The following is a 14329-nucleotide window of genomic DNA, read 5'->3' on the forward strand; positions in this document are numbered from 1 at the left end:
CTTGTCCAGCCAGACCTGTTGTCTCATCCCTGAGAGCACAGTGTATCCTCAGTTGTGCTGGTACTACTGTTCTCTGGTTCTATATCAGTGAATACAGATGGGGAAAATTAACCCTAAAAAAGCTTTAAAAGGAGGATCTTTGCTCCAGCTCAGGGACAAGGCTCAGTTAAGTTATTGAAAGAGCAATACACTGTGCCCATGGATAGGAGAAAATGGCAGAAGGATTTCCTTACACATGGAATGTTGAATCCCTTCTGTAGTGGAATTGCAGCTGGAGAGTGTAACTATTCTGCTCTTGAACTTTAATTTTATACACACTTCAGTTTTGGAATTATTCTGCATTTTAGTTTTGTCGAGCCTCGTTTGCACATTATTTTAGTATTTAAAAGAAAACATTTGTTTGTTTTTGGCACAGCTGACTGTGAGCTTGTTTAGCTTTCTTTATCACTTATTTTGCCAGTTTAATAAAATTCAGTGTTTGTTGAACAATTTATTGCTATAAATGCATTTGCAATGAAACAGAAAGACATTACTGAAATATTGCAAACCACCAAAGCAATATGACAAGCCTTAGAAATAGTGTTCCATGATTTCAAAATTGGAGGTAGAAAAATTCCAATTAAATCAATACTTAATTCAGCAGAAAAATAAATGTTTTATACACTATCAGAATTTATCAGGAATAACATCTGTCCTACAGATCAGTATCTTCCACAGTGCAGTATTGCAGCAGTAGGAGCACTTCAGTTTGCAGAATAGCACAAGTTAGCAGGTGACTTCTTGAAACGATAACTATGTGTGGCATGAATGTGAGCATATACATTCTCAGAGTGCCATATGGGCTGTATTTATTTGGTGTATATATGCAGAGGAGAAAGAAGTATATGTGTTACATTTCATATAATAAAACAGGTGGTGTTGCTTTTTGTAAAACAGTTTCTGTCCTTCTCATGCTTTTCTCTGAAGGCAAAAAAAGTAAGTAAGAAAAAAATGTGAAGAATTTCAATAACAAAAGGTGCTATAAAAGTGCTATTGACCATAAAGTGGTCCTGAAAAATTTGTAATTATTGTACACTAAAGTTTCAGTGTGACTTTCCTAATTTCCCTAGTCTCTTGAACTAGGACCTGCATTGCCTTTGGGAGTCCTTTCCAGATTTTCAGATCAGTTAATGAGTTCATCAGTATCCAGATATTATCCCAATAATAAATAAAATTACCTCCACTTTCCCATGTTTTGTAAAAAGGTAAAGCAGGTCATCATCATATGTATAGTATTTATAATATTGGCATTCAAGTGACTCTGGAAACCATGCCTTCTTGCCTCTAGCTTTCCCAGTGAATTGTCCACCACCATTCTGCAATTGTTACAGGCTGTAATAGTATGCACTGGCTGGATGCACTTTGTGCATATTTGGCTTTCTACATCCTGGCTGAGGAAGCTAGATGGAATTCCTCGAAATAACAGGAGGCACCTGCACCCTATTGGGAATGTTATTAGTGGGGGGAATAAAGATCTCAGCTTGTCCAAGGTTCTGTGTGTCTTATCTGCTCCAAACACACATGTTGCATATCCTGCCAATGCCTCCCAGGCTGATGCTCATAAGCTTTCTCCGTGGTCCTCAGGGCCCTTAAGGAACCTCTTATGGTTCACTTACACACTGACTTCTTTGGTGGAAGGACAAATAATGGGTACATTTGTACCATCTATGACCTTACTGCAGTTTGTAAGCCCCATTCTCTGAATGCCAGAATTGATCCAGTATTTATCACTCAGCGGTTAACAACTTTCAAACAAGCATTAAAAATCTGTTGCAATAATAATAAATTGTATGAGGTACTCATATGATGCATTTTAGTATATAGTTCTTCACAAGCTACTATCAAAAGGATGTATATTATTTCATTTTCTGTATAGGCTGATAAGCATGAGGAAATTTTTCCAAAATTCTGTAACAAGCTACTTTTTATGCTAAAATATATCTGCAAGCACTTCTTTGGTCTTTTTTCACATCTCACTAACTTTTGGTAAAGGCCAGTAGCACAGTGTTGAAGGGAATATCATGCCTTTCCAAAACTGTGAAAGCATACATCCACCTTCTTTGGAAATTCAAGGGCATATTCTGTCCAGGTATTTTCACACACCCACTACTTTTGTTTTGTGTCCTAAGTAATAAAAAATTACTTACGTTAATATCATTGTGAGAAGATGAAGCAAATACCCAACTAGAGAGGTATTTTAATGAGATTGTGCTGGAAGTATGAGTTAAAAATGCATTATTTTTCCTTTAGTCCAATGATTAATTCTGCTGTCTATTTTTAACTATTTCCTTTGCATGTCTTTTTTTATTACTTATTTGCCACTCCATGAAACTGCCATTTTTTGAAAAGGCAGCAGTGAATGTAAAAATGCAAAATGTGTCCTTAGAGGTCAGTAAGTAGAACGCTGGTGTAGGATCTGTAAAATTTAACATCTTTGAAGGCCACAAAAAATAAATTCATATGATCATTTTTTAAATTTCTGCTTCAGTCATCTCTAGATCTTAAATTTTAATATCTCTAGATGATCGTGAGTAGCTATTCATCCAGACTTAATCAGGGAACCAAAGCACTTCTATAAAATAATCAACTGCCTTTTGTCTAACTACAACTTTTCTAAAAAGAACCAAAGAATAAGGGAAGTTATTCTTATAATAAAGAATAACTTATTCTTATAAACTGCACTCCAGACCTGCCTCAAACACAGCTTGATGTCAACAGCCCTTCCTTGCAGAACAACTGCTTGTCTTACAGCTTCTGAAAGCAAGCCACAGATGGAAAATCTGATGAGGGGGCAACACAGCTTATGTGACAAGAGGGAAAAAATGGTGAATATAAACATTTTAACAGCTCCTCTCTAGTGTAAGAAACCATACTGTGTTGTCATTTACACTCATAACATCTCTTGGCGAACTGGCATCATAGAAACAGAAGTGAGAGCTCGTCGCTAGATCACCTCTTACTGTAATAGGAACCATCTGGATGTTATGAGATAAAAGTCTCCATGATACTCCTACAGTGGAGTTGCTTCTAGTGAATCAATCCCAGGACCTGAACTCAGATCCAGATGCCAGGATGTGAGACCTTTCTGGTGGAAGACCCCTTGTAGTGAGAATTAAGGGCGTTATTGAGACTTCATGTACTTCTCTAGTAATACAAAGAAGCCCATGGCTGTGAGCAATGCTATCCAGACTGTCATATGCTGGAATTCTTAGTGAAAGAACTGCATTTACCCTGGGTGAGGTCTCAGAGGCTGTGGTCTGATGGGGTCAGACATGGTGGCTGCATCCAAACAGCGATGACCTCTGGCTTCAGCACTTCCTGAATTACTTGGGAGATTGCTAGCTAGCCTTGGACACAGCCATCCCAGGGACTATTCTGGCAATTTAACAGTGGAGGCAGTTAATTTCCTGGGAACACTGTTTGATTTACTAGCCTAGACAGAGTCACAGGATACCATTTAGAAGAAGAGTGAATGAGACTACCAGCAAATGTGAATTGAGAGATATGGCAGAGATCAAAGGAATGGAGCTCAGACACTGACCTGTGAGTGGCAGAGGATTTGTGGCATCCTTGCTTTTAGATGTTAATATGGATTGTCACTTTTTTTTTGAGTATTTATTTTTTATATTTTTTCTGCCTGCACGAGCCTGTTATAAATCTAAGGGAAAATTTTTCACTTTCATTAAATGTTTTTTCACTCTTTGACTGATACTACTAGTATTATTTTCAGGGTATGCTCATGCTCAGTGGATAGAAAAGTAGAAAAATATGTCCTTCAATGCTTAGGGGAGTGAATTGGCTATACTTGCACTCTCAGTTCTCCTAAACACATCAAGGAGAGCTTTGATTGCAAAAGACAAGCAGAATCTGGACCAGTGCATGTGTAACAAATTATTTAGTCATCAGCACTTTGCTTGGCAAATAGATGGCTGCTAAAAATAATAGTTGTTACTGTCTTCCCCTCAATTGCACAGTAGTTCTACAATGAGTACCAGAGATGCATTAGTACAGCAATTGAAAGTTTCAACCACAACATTCTTCTCAAAGGTATCAGTGCTAGAAACCCCAGGGACATTATGTGGAAAGGAACAAGAACTTATTCCACTACATGAACCACAAACTATTTCTGAACTAAAAATGTGCAAAAGTTGTCATAAAAAATAGCTACTGTGCACCTCACCATACATTAAGTGTTGCTACTGGACCACTTCTCAGCCAAGTAGTTCAGACTATTGCTCAAAAAATATTTTACTTCTGAAGAACAGAGTGAGATAGAAAGTCTCTACTGATGAAGGGAATTTATCATTAACTTCGGTACCATCTTTCATTTTACTCAGTATTTATTTAGATTTACATTTACTGACAGTTTAGGCAAAATGTTTTACAATCTGATGACAAACTAGTATGTAAGATCTCATGAAGTAGTTGATGTTCACCAGTATATTGAAGAGATCCACAGATAACATATGGGATTTATTTGGTCCTGAATTTACTGAACTTGAACCTACTCAATACATTTAATTTTTATTTCTGTAAATTGCAAGGGTCTGCAACACACTGCAATATAGTTTTCCAGTAAATCAGAAGCAAGACGTAATATGTTAATACTGCCCAAAGTGTTAATATTAAGTCATCGAGAGCTATACACTGTGGTCTTTTTACCTCTCAGACAATTTGCATTTCATAGTTGTGTTATGAAGAGAGAACATGATATGTTACCAACACATAGTTTCTTAGGCCATCCTATGGGTCACACTATGTTCTGCTGTGATCCTGAAGCATGAAGCACAGTTTATGTACTAATAAAATGATGGAATGGTATATTTAGGCATTTGTAGGAAGTTCAAATGAGATGGTTCCAACCTGTATTAAAGTGGGCAATGTTCAGATAGAATGTGTTTTACTGTCTCACTTCTCCCTGCTAGTAAACAAGAAAATTAGTATTTTTATAACTGTAAAAATGTCTAAGTTCCTCAGAAATTACAGCTTAGGGTACTAGAGGTGGTATGAGAGATCTTTGTAACTCTTGGTTTGTAATTTGTGTGGATTTAGTACTTGTATTTTTACATATAGTTAATGATATCAATTCTTAGCAAACAACTGAAACTTATAATCTTGGTCAAACCTAGTATGCATGGATATTCTACCAGTGCCTTTTTACTGTTCTCATGTTCTGTCTTAATTCAATAACAAAAATGCCTTTTTTTTCTGTAGGAAAGGCTCTGCCCAAAATCCTGATGTCCCACGGATGCCAAAAGAAGTTCTACCTTAATGTCTGTAACAATTATAAGCAAAGACCTCAGGATTTGTGCCTTACTTACTTTCATTTTACATTCCTCTCTTTAGACTATCAAAATGTCCTCATTTTTTTCCTTCCCTAGTTGAGAGGCATCGCCTTTTAGTTTTCTGAAACTGAAAAAAAAAAATGTGTTGAAGTAATATTAAGCGGAGAAAAAGAGCTCTTTTGTTCTGTTAGGAAGTTCTAACTGAACCTCTTTAGTCACAGCTATGAGAAACCTGGCTGAAGTTTGAAAACTGAGATGCCACTGCTAAACTGACTAGACGGCTATAACGGTTACATTTGACCGAAAAAACACTTCTGAAAATACTCCCTGGACATCTGTCAAGAAGCAGCTCCTCACTCATGATCTCACATAGGAAATGGGAAGGGCATACATTATTTATCTGCTGAGTTTGATAAAGCCAAGACTGAAAAAGTGATTGTATAAAGAAGATTGCAAGTGCCTTGTTGCTATGTTCAGAACAAATTTCTCCCAAAAATTGTTGCCTTATCCTGAGGGGATGGGAGGATAACTCCTGCAGGAGCTAAGTGCAGTTAGTCAGATGCTGGACTACACAGTGAGCATTTAAAAGGTCAGTATGCAGAAGAAGCAGTCTGGTTAGAATATCACTTTGGCCTCATTGTTCTGCCTGTATATTCTGTGAAAGCAATGTATGTAGGACATGAGGGAACAAACACATACCACAAAATCTACACTGCAGAGGACAGGGAGTGGTAATGCCTTGTTTGCAGGTGCAGTTGCTCCATGTTTACAATGCCCTTTGGCAACATTTCACTTGTAGGGAACAGATTTACTTGATTTTTTTGTGCATATGTGACATTTTTTGTTTAATTTTGAACTCCACTCATTTACCACAGAAATTCCGTATCACAATTACTCTGTTCCAGTTCCCAAAATTAACTAGCCAGTGACATAGCCAGTAGGTCCCAGCTGAAGAAGCCACTGTCACAATACAATCGGATGACTTTGTCCAGAGCTTTGAAAATCTTGAATAGCTGAACCAACCTATTTTATAGCGAATAGTTTGTAAAAACCTTTGGCCCATGAAAAGCAGAGTTTTCTTATGTTGTTTTCACTCCTATTTTGTATATTATTTTCACTGGAACTATATTTGAACTTGTGACTGCCCTTTAATTGATATATATGTGCTTGGCTGAACATGACAGCCTATCAAAGGAAGAAAGAACACTGTAGTCAGTGGCAACTTTCACCATCATCTAGAAGGAGGCAAAGCTTAGTTGCTGGGAAACGGCAAAGGTAATCCTCCATCGTTCCACAGCTGTTGTTCTGAAGGAAATGAGTACATCTTGTGGGTACTACGAATTATAAAAATAAACTTGGACAACCACAAAAAAGGATTAAAAATGAAATGCAGCCTGACTCCTGTTTCGTTTTCCTGTTGGAGGTACACAGCTCACTGTCTGTGTCGGTGTTACCTAACCACAAATTGCCTTCTCATCTTCTGCAAGCTGCATTGCTGTCAAATGATAGTGATGACCCAGCCACACTGTCTAAAGATGTCAGGGGAAGAGAAAAACCAGACTCCTACAAGTGACATAGCGAATATTCCTTTCCTGTTACAAATTCCACATAAAATCTAAGTAATTACTTGGCTGCAGTGATACTTAGTCTACAGGACAATGCGTTTACAGGCATTTAGGAACAGCAGTTAACAATAATACTTGCATATGGGTTTGATATCTTGTGTTGTTAAAACAAATCAGCAAGTCTAGACTGTAATTTGCTGAAGCAATTTATGGTTATTTCATGGCTTTTTTTTCTCCAAGTAGAGGTGAATACATTCCACTATCTCAAGACGAAAGATGGTAGTGCACATTCTTTTCGTTTTAACTGTAAGACTGATCTGAAACAGAAGGATTAACATCCTGATTTTCATACCACATTGAAAACTGCCCTAAACTATTAGTGCTTTATTCCACTATGATTTTCAAATATTTTGGGAACTGCTGATTAATTGTGAAAAAACACTGCTGCAGCCATTTCTTCACAAATTAGTAAGCTGAGACCATCAATATAATAAGTCAGTAGCAGAGCAGGGAGCAAGGACCCATATGGGAAACCCTCAGCTGCCTTATATTGTTACTGAAGTCATCAAAGTATAACAGCTGACGGTAGTTGAGGGTTCCCATTAGCTTTTCAATGCTGGGCTCTTGCTCCACTAGCAAGGCAAAACAAATGCTTTTTTGTATTTCTGGAAACATTGCAACATTGCTTTATGACAGATTTGCCAATACTTTTCTTCTAGGTGAGCAAGTACTTGCAGGCAATTTTTTCACCCTATTTTCCAGCCTTATTGCAAGTCTGACACAGCATCAAAATCTGTATAACACAAGAAGACACTGGACTCATTCTGCTTAGATATGATTGCATTTCTGAAGAATGTAACATGATATACAGAAAAATAAACAAAAAACCCCCCAGGCTTTCCAGAGCTAAGAAATACTTTCCCAGTGAGAGCTTGATTTCCTTGTACCTTTCAGCCAGAAAAACCAGTCCCCGTCTTACAAGGCTGGTGCCAGGCTCTGCTCTGTGGTACACTCTGATGCCAAGTTCCCACATGGATGAAACTGTTCCCAGATAAGGGACCCAAAGGGGCTCTGAGATCTGCAGCGAACTTTACAAAGCCGTCTCCCATCTGTCTGTTCTCTAAAAGGGAGGCTCCTTGAAGAGTGTGGACCGTGGCTTCAGGTCAATCACCAGCAAATGAGCACACTTAGCAATAAAAGAAAATGGATTTATACAGATTAGCCATTAGATGACTATGAATCAGAGGAAAAAATAGGTCATGTCTTTGTTATAAAATTTTGTAAAGAAAAAGCGGCAATTTAGCCAAGAGAAACCTTTTCATTTGCATGGACATCTATGCCTTCCAAAGCTAATCAGTTATTATACTGAAGATCTTTATGAACATGATGGAGTCTTGTACTGTACTGCTATCTTTTCTTTATTTTTTTTTATGCTTATGTAGATGTATATGAATTACATTCCCATAACGTAATGTTTAGGTAACTGTCTTGGTTTATTGCAACTGTCATACTGACAGATAGACTTTGAAAGAACAAATGCTCCTAGAAATCATCAGATTATGAATTTACAAGGAAGCATGTCTTTTTGTTAAGAAGGTAGAATGTCCATCATCTTCTATTAGTACAAAGTGGAATAACTCCACTGAAGTCAATGATTTGCTACAGTATCCTGTTTTCCTTAAAAGCAGAGGTGTGTTATGAAAGACATAACTATATACTCATTGCTTGTTAACCTTAACTAATACCCAAGCTCCTAGATGTCCATCTCACGTTTTCCAGCGGCTCCTAATTTCTGTGCTTCAGATGAGCATAAATGCATCATTTTGTGGTAGGAAATTAAAGACTTGCTGTTTTACAGAGCACTACATGAGCATCTTACAGCATTGTACAGACCATAACTAATCGAACCTTTGAACCTTCCAGGACATGGGAGAAGGAAGTTGGATTGGACTTCTGTTCCAAATAGACTGCAGTTTGTAACAAGCCACCTCATTTCAAATTATTGCTCTTCTGACATTATTATACTTTGGGCTGGGTTTGGTTTTATTTTGTATTGCCCATATGGAATGCAGTTTCTCTGTAACTTAATCCTTAAAACATCAGTTCTAAGAAAAGATCCTCCTTCATGTAAGAGATATGTGTGTTTATCAAGGTTATTAAGAAGCAGACGAGATTCTACAGGCTGGCACTTAGAATTCACTAAATGGGTAAAAAAGCCTGGTTTTATGATCTAAAAAGGCCACAGAAAGACAGGCATGAAACTATGTGATTGTATTGGGGCAATCTACAAGTATTAGCTGAATATCTGTCCCCTACTTGTTCAGAGAGATGTGCCAGGTTATTAAATTGACAATCATAAGTGAAAAATGTCCTGGGGCTCACACTGGTGTTTGTAGGAGGCCTCTGCCCCTGTAAGATGTTTTTCAAATTTCCATGTGCCATTCCAGGATGTGTGTCATGGCCTCTTCTGAGAAGAATGAAGTCACTTGGCCTTTGGCCTCATGACTACCAGCACACTCCAGGAAAGGAGTTTCTCACCAGGAGCCATAGCTACAATGTCTTCTTCTTCAATTACCCTCCTAGCTGTGCCAGACTATATTAACCCTTACTAAACACATATGCTGCCATGCTCCCTTGGATGCCTATGCTAGGGAAATCTTTGGAAAGGCTTATTGCAGTATCTGTTGTAACAGGGAACTGCAGCAAGAGTGATTTCAGTCTCTCCAGTAAACAGTTCGTGCACAGAATCTGATTTATTCTTTTGCCTTTCAACATCTTTTCTCTAACACAGAAAGTTTTAAAATGGTATAAAAATCAACTAAATACAAAGTCCCTACAGTCAAATCAGATGTAATCCTCTCATATTCCTTTTCTCCTATGACTTCTGTCAACAGTTTGCTCTTCAGTGCAGGATGATGGTGCTGGAATGTGACTGCGACACCACAACCACTGACAGTCTGATCGGACCAAAGCTGTTACTGTCACGGGCAGGGTAGATCTGGGCTCAGCAGGGATATGTATCTAACCCCCCTGAGCCCTGTGCCAGATGGGAAGGTAAAATGAGTCTTTCAGATCACCCTAGGGTCCTCCCAGCAAGCACTCACATTTCTCTGTATATGACAATCACTATATCTGGCAAGAAGCCATGTATTTAAACAAATATTTCTAACTAGACCCTTGACTCTTACCACTGTATTAAAGGGCTAAAGGTATTAGATTTGTGGACGTGTTCAGACAAATATTCTACGTGGTATTTTTTTTCATACTCCTAAACATTTCTGACAGTGTCTTTCATGATCTCCAGTCCAAAGGCTTTTCCAAACCTCCTAACATCCAGAAAGTAGAAGTCCCAGGTGTCATCTTTTGCTGTTTTCTCTGCTAAATCATGTAGAAGATTGGAGAGAATTTATTTTCCAAGAATTTGAAAAGCTAGCTAATACAAAACCAGAAATACTGATTCATGAGCATCCCCACATAACACAGGACTTCTTTTTATTCCACTTTCGCTAATTAGTGTGAAAAATTACCACTGTAAAACAATGCATTTGTATCTAGCTTTACTGGAACAGGCTCCCCAGGGAAGTGGTCACAGCACCAAGCATGCCAGAGTTCAAGAAGTGTCTGGATGACACTCTTGGGCACATGGTGTGACTCTTGGGGATGCTCCTGTGCAGGGCCAGGAGTTGCACTCAATGATCCTTGTGGGTCCCTTCCAACTCAGCATATTCTGTGATTCTGTGATTCTGTGAAGTGGCACTGATGTAAATGCAGAACAACTATACTGAATTGAATTTTCTCCTGATTTTCACCAGTGTGAAAACATTATTGGCCTGTCCTTTTTCTCAGAGCCCTTACCTTTCATCTGGAAATCAATCATTGCTCCAGATGAAATGACGTTTGACTAATGACAGGAAACCAGTATCAGAAAACCAGCTTATAACATACCACATACAATACACATAGCAGTCAGGCAAGACTAAGGGATTACAGCAACCCTACCATTTATGACTGCTTAAAAACTACGTACAGCTTTTACCAGGGGAGAAAACAGAGAAAGAATTACAAATTTTTCACAGTAGGTCTAACTAAGAAAATTATTACTTTCAAGAAGGTATTTTAAAACACTTTACTGAGGGTGTGCTCATTTCATTTGCTGCTGCTGTTCATCCCTGTCCTGAATTTTTGGGATAAGGAGTTTTCTGGCCCATGGGTCTTGGCTGAGAATGGCCTTCTCTCTGTCTTCTCACAAACCACACCAAAAGACCATGAGCTGTAGCACAACTATCTTAGACACTTTTCTTCTCAAAACACTTTTTTTCAAAGTAAATACAATTGACAATCATAAAGTTACAAGCTCCATTTGCAGCTGAACAGTAACTGAACAGTTATATTACATATTGGATCCTGGAACCAAGTATTTGGTGGGAGAGGACCAGACCCTCCTGGGTACTGCAGCCACACTGGACTGCACTGAGCCATAAACTAGCCTGGCCACTCCAAAGTTCATATCTCCAATCCTTCTCTATGACTATGGTTTTTCAGCTGCTTTAGACTTGTCTTGAACTCCCTGATAAGGCAATGCTTAGTCCTTCAGTTGGAAATACCATTTTCCTTGTTCCTAAGAGTTTCACTGGGAAGCAATCACTCAACCCACCTCTGCCTGTTAGAGCCACAGTGAGCTGCTCATGTACCTCTGGCTTAGGGTCTGGCTCCACAAATGGTGATTCCAGAGCTTGCTTTCTTAAATCTCTATTCCTGGCCTCAGTCTCTGCCTCACGGAGCATTTGGCTGAGCTCAAGTACATTAAGATGGTATTGCACGAACTTCTCTCTGCATGGTGTGCACACAGCAAAGACCCAACAGGGGAAGGAAAAGGGGAGATGGCTGTGCCATGTCTTACAGACTTTGCAGATAAAAAGTATCAACTCTAGCATTCAAAGGGGAAGAATTTTTTGTATGTCATTATGTGGTAGTAAAACAAGATATTCTTTGAATTCTTTGGCAGATCCGTCAAGCCTGATTGGAGAAAGGCAGCCACTGGGCCTCTTGGAGGGAGTTCTGTGTTATTCTGGTACTCCCCAAAGTTATGCTGAGTTGAAGAAGAGTGGACCAGCCAGCTGGCTTCTGGTTGACACCAGAAGAGTGATGAGGGGGAGAGGGACAATAAACTGAATGCAGACTACACACAACAGATTAGAAACATGAAGCAGGAGGACCAGAGAGAGCTGTGTGAGTGCCTGCTCTCTGAAGGACTTTAAATACTGGTATGATCTCCACCAGATTTTTGGTTCATGTTTCCACAACCTGAAGCTACCAAAATTTTTTCTATTTACATAATGCAAGATTTGCAGGGTATTCAGCAACACATCCCAGGGTCCACCCTACAATATCTGTATAGATATGACTTAAGTGCAGCTCTTCAACATAGTCTTATGCTGGTACGTTTGCCTAATCAAGGTAGGTTATCACAATATTAATGTTTTAACCAATGTGATAAGTTTCCGGGAAGGTAGAAAGCTGATTTTAGTAGATGACTGAAGAAATAATCCTACTTAGGATACAGTTTTTGCAATAGGAATAGAAGAAATAAACATAATGTGATACCAGAACTAAGAGAAAAGAAGTATATAACAATGCCAAAATTATAAAAAGAGAGGAGAAAGCCATTTTTGGGAAAGACAGTCCTTTACATAAATACTTCAGTTGAGTTGGTAAATGGAAAAGAGTTCCACTGATCTTGTTTACTGTTCCATCAATCCATTAGATATTTCTGTAGTGCTGTTTGTTTCTTTAATTTGACATTACCACTTATATGTCTTGTGAAATACCATTTGAATGCCAGGGCAACTGAGATTTTGGAACACACTGTTGACAGCTGTTTTGGAACTACAAGTACGATGTGTGCTACATCTGGTGAGTCCAGAGTGAAAAAATACAATGGAAAAGTACAATTTCTCATTTGGAGCTGCTGTGCAGGGTTTACAATATCCAAGTACCTTACTCAGTAAAGGGACTGTTTAAATGACCTACCCATAGAGATAGTCTTTTATAATCAATATAAAGATTGATTTGAGTATTTCTGCAAAGCTGGTCCATTCTTTCTAACTAGGAAAATTGACATAGAACATGAAAGAGAGATGCTTTAAATGCGTGACTAAAATAAATCAAATCAGTGAATCAATAAATGATCTAAAAATATTTTGTCATTAATTTTCATGACACAGCCATGACTATGCCAAGCAAGGCATCATGTGCACTCAAGCTTAATAAAGTCTCATACCTATGACTCACTGGCAGAAGTAGCAGTCAGCCTCCTGGAAGCTGCAATGAATAATCAAGGGATTTTTTGGTGTCAGGCTAACATTGTAGACACTACCAAGTAAAAGAGAGTGAAACCAAAAATAATGTACTTAAAAAAAGTTAGAAGCATAACAGCCAGGTAAGCAGTGTTATCTCTGCCAGCTCCAGAACTGACTATTCTTCAAAGTGAATTTTGGTGTGTGTGTATGTGGGTGATCTAGATGTCTGCACTGATCTGCTCTTCTCCTAGTCCTGTTATTTTACCAAGAGAAAGAAAGAAAGACTAAACTAGCAACAGAAGAGACTGGCATGCACTCTACACTGCTTCTTTTTCCCTTTCTTTCTTTAAACAGAGGTGGAGGTATCAGACTGTGGAATAGGAGTGTCAGACATACTGATGTTGCTCTGGGTCCCTGAACTGATTCGGGGTGACCATTCAAATATGAGAACTTCAGTATAGGTGGGTACTTGGCACTCAGAAGACAGTGCCCTCAGTACTTACAGGAATCTAATGGGGAACTGGAGAAATCACAAGGTCATCTGTTAATTCAGACACAAATTTTCCTTTCAATTTATGTTTCAGATGGCAAATTTTTCTCAAGACTTAATGTACGGGACCATGAGAGCAACTGATAGAGCTAAAAATAAGTATATTTTTTTCCAATTAAAAAGGTGCACAGTGATATTTTAAATGTCAAAGAAATTATAATTCAGGCTTTCATTGTATTATTATACTATGCTGAAGCTAACAGTTTTCCATTACTCTCTAAATAATATGTAATAATGATTTGAATAATATGTAATAATGATTTAGTGCACAGAATAAAAAAAAAATTAAATATTCATATTGAACCACAGAAGTTCTGGAAACCATATAACATCTGGGTGCAGAGAAAACCCTAGATCACCCAACCATTGTTTGGCCATTGATTCTGCAAGTAAAACCTCACTAGCTCCTACAAGTTTGAAATACTACACAGTCTCTCAAACCTATTCTGGATGAGGGAAAACAGAAAATTAACATTTCATAGAGGTAAAATTGTAATTTAAACTTTCTCTGATATTAAGGTGAATAAGAAGAAAGGTTTCTTAAATATAAGAGAACAATCAGGAATGTACAGGTCTCTCATCTAACAAACA

General features: G+C 38.2%; 1 long non-coding RNA gene across 1 annotated transcript; it reads left to right on the forward strand.

Moving 5' to 3' along the window:
- Positions 1-9848: 9848 nt before the first annotated feature.
- On the forward strand, positions 9849-13935 carry LOC108640531. The gene is made up of 5 exons (XR_001921238.2): positions 9849-9943; positions 11895-12153; positions 12732-12802; positions 13543-13649; positions 13773-13935. It is a non-coding gene; the product is annotated as an uncharacterized LOC108640531 (long non-coding RNA).
- The last annotated feature ends 394 nt before the right edge of the window (positions 13936-14329 follow it).

This window comes from Manacus vitellinus, unplaced genomic scaffold (assembly GCF_001715985.3).
Source record: "Manacus vitellinus isolate BGI_N305 unplaced genomic scaffold, ASM171598v3 scaffold_1_pilon, whole genome shotgun sequence".
NCBI classification, from domain to species: domain Eukaryota; kingdom Metazoa; phylum Chordata; class Aves; order Passeriformes; family Pipridae; genus Manacus; species Manacus vitellinus.